General features: G+C 49.7%; 1 pseudogene; it reads right to left on the minus strand.

Moving 5' to 3' along the window:
• Positions 1 to 2,106: 2,106 nt before the first annotated feature.
• On the minus strand, positions 2,107 to 2,964 carry LOC102740234 (glyceraldehyde-3-phosphate dehydrogenase pseudogene; annotated as a pseudogene).
• Positions 2,965 to 3,300: the final 336 nt, after the last annotated feature.

Below are 3,300 nucleotides of genomic sequence, written 5' to 3' on the forward strand. Positions count from 1 at the left end.
GTGGTTTGGAAGCCTGAGGTGAAACTATGGAAAGATGTCCCTATAAAAACTGAGAACTGTGTGGATTGGACTGGGTTCCTGTCATTTTGAAAGGCCTGCTGGTGGTTCTGAAGGCAAACTGCTGGCCACGGAGCCGCAGCTCGTCTCCAGTTCTATTTAGGAGGCCTGGCGGCACCTTGCGAAAGGACCTTACGGATCCCTTTGACTGGGGCGCGCAGGCCCAGGGGGTGGGGGCTGAGGAGGCTGCCGTTTGTTCGCAGGCCCAGAAGGGAGCCATCGCAGGTCCGAAGGAAGTCCGCTCCCTTATCAGAGAATGAGGTAGCTCTGTCCTATCAGTTTTCCCTGGTGTTGGCACTCAATTTTCATAATACAATTTGTAATGTGATAAGGTCTACACATTATTAATAGTAGCAATAGCTTGGCAAGGTTATTCCTATGCAGTTTTAATAAAGAACAAAGGGCCGTGCTGCCGATGAAGTAAAATTATCTAGGATTTTAGAACCAGGGCGCGCCCCGTTCCTCTTTTTCAAGTATGTGCAGACTGTTTACTAAAAAAAAAAAAGCTTCTCTTAGAGATAAAGCCACCTCTGCCTCCACCCCACCGCACCCGCATTGATATGGAGACTCTACGGCCGGTTCACACCTTGTTTGCCTCCTGTAGGTGTCGCGGAGAATGTCAGCAGGGTCAGAGGAGAACAGCAATCTGACTCAACAGACATTTATTGCACTCCTGCTGTGTGCCAAGAAATGCACGGAGATCTGGACGTGTGTAAGTAACACGGGAGAAGAAAAGGCTCATCGTCCAGGAGCCCTCGCCTGCAGGGAGAGATGGAATTTCAGCCTCAGGTGGTGGACTGTTGACCAGCTACCAGGAGGTGAGTCCACAGAGGAAGGGGAGGAGATAGTTAAATGTGGCTAGGTCAAGGATGGCTTCCTGGAAGAAAGAGATGCTCCAGCTTTGTAACTAAGTGACTCCTTCCTTGGCACGCTTTACAGTTTCTCAGAGGCCACTGCTCTCTGTGCAAGGGATGACACAAATCCCACGGGAAGTGGTGTCTCCCATAGGGCACTAATACCCCAGTCATGCAGACAGGCATGCACACAGATCATGGCATCGTGGTGTGATGGCACAGGGACAGCAGTGTGGCTCTGCAGGGGCACAGAGGAAGAAGGGGATGACCTGCTTCAGCTTTCCTGGTAACGAGGGGCTCCCCTGCTTTCCTGTGCTGATAGCCGGTGATTACACTGTGCTTTTCCTCTACCGGGCCTGGCTCTAAGTACTCTGGACATAGCAGCACACACCATCTTCACACAACCCTAATGAGGTCACGAAGGCAGAAAAAGTGTCTGGAAGCACAGTTAGGGCCAGGACTGAAACTTGGGCTGCCTGGCTCCCGAGTCCGTACTTGTCACCTTTCACTATTCACCCTCCAATGGGGAACAAGCTTCATTCTGACCTTTCCTTAGGCTCCGGAGACTGAGCCTACTGTCTGAACTGGCTTCTGGGGAGAAGGCTAAGGAACTTCTATGCAAAGAATTTTGGAGAGGGGAATTTTTTTTTTTTTTTTAAGTTGTGGAATCCTGCTCCCAATCCCCACCCTCCCACATATAATCACATGTGCATTCACACCTACACAACTCAAATATACCCTTTTTCTCCTCCATGGGCCCCAACTCTGCCTTTGCATCAAAATCACCCAAAGCTTTAAATAAAATACGGCTGCTGAGGCCCCTTCCTGGATATTCTAAATAATCATATCTGGGAGCAGACCCTGAGCATCTGTTTTTTCCATGTTTTAAGAAAATTAAATGACATGCATGCCCAAAGTAAAAATTCACAGTACAGAAAGAAAGTCTGTACCCCTTCTATCCAGGCCTCAGTCCTTCCTTTCAAAGGCGAACACTTCCAACAGTGACTTGTGATCTGTTTTCTTCCAGAAAGCAATGATCACACATACCCATCTGTTATTTTTCCTTTTTTTTTTGGCTGGGTACAGTGTCCTTTATTGATAGTACATGACAAGGCAGTTCTCCCCAAGCCCCTCCCCTTCTTCAGGGGGTCTGGAATGGAAACCGTGTAGAGGTCAGAAGATTCTCAGTGTGTTGGGGGAGAAGTTGGGGCAAGGACTCCCTAGCAGCCGAAGGCCCCTCTCTTCCTATTGCTCTTGCTGGGGCTGGTGGTCCAGGGGGCTCTTACTCTTTGGAGGCCACGTAGACCACAAAATCTACCACTCAGTCGCTATAGCCAAATTCATTGTTGTGCTAGGAAATGAGCTTGACAAAAATGGTCATTAAGGGCAACACAGCCCCAGCATCAAAGGTGGAAGAGTGGGTGTCACTGTTGAAGTCACAGGAGACCAGCTGATCCTCAGCGTCGCCCAGGATGCCCTGGAGGGGACACTCTGATGCCTGCTTCACCACCTTCTTGATGTCATCGTATTTGGCAGCTTTCTCCAGGTGGCAGGTCAGATCCACGACTGACATGTTGGGGGTGGGGACATGAAAGGCCATGCCAGTGAGCTTCTGGTTCAGTACAAGGATGACCTTGCTTACAGCCTTGGCAGCACCAGTAGAAGCAGGGATGATGTTCTGGGTAGTCTCTTGGCCACCACACCACAGCTTCCCAGAGGGGCCATCGACAGTTTTCAGGGTGGCAGTGATGGCATGGACTGTGGTCATGAGTCCCTCCATTATGCCAAAGTTGTCATGGATGACCCCTGCCAGAGGGGCCAAGCATTTGGTGGTATAGGGGGCATTGCTGACAATCTTGAGAAAGTTGTATATTTCTCATGGTTCACACCCATCACAAATATGGGGGCATTAGCAGGATGAGCAGAGATGATGACCCTCTTAGCTCTACCTTTCAAATGAGCCCCAGCCTTCTTCATGGTGGTGAAGACCCCAGTGGACTCCACAAGGTACTCAGTACCAGCATCACCCCATGATGTTGGCGGGAACTTTCTCTTAGAAGATGGAGATGGGCTTTCTTTTCTTTTTTTAAAGATTTTATTTATTTATTTGAGACAAAGAGAGAGAGAGCACAAGCAGGGTAAGCTGGAGAGGGAGAAGTGGCTCCCTGCTGAGCAGGGAGCCCAATGCAGGGCTCGATCCTTGGACCCTGGGATCATGACCTCAGCTGAAGGCAGGTTCTTAACCGACTGAACTTCCCAGGTGCCCCAGAGGTGGGCTTTCTTTTGATGACAAGTTTCCTATTCTCAGCCTTGACTGTGCCATTGACTTTGTCATGGGTGGAATCATACTTGGAGCATGTAGACCATGTTTTTGAGGTCAATGAGAAGG

Source organism: Leptonychotes weddellii, chromosome 1, assembly GCF_054177405.1.
Source record: "Leptonychotes weddellii isolate Sample4059 chromosome 1, ASM5417740v2, whole genome shotgun sequence".
In the NCBI taxonomy this organism is placed as follows: domain Eukaryota; kingdom Metazoa; phylum Chordata; class Mammalia; order Carnivora; family Phocidae; genus Leptonychotes; species Leptonychotes weddellii.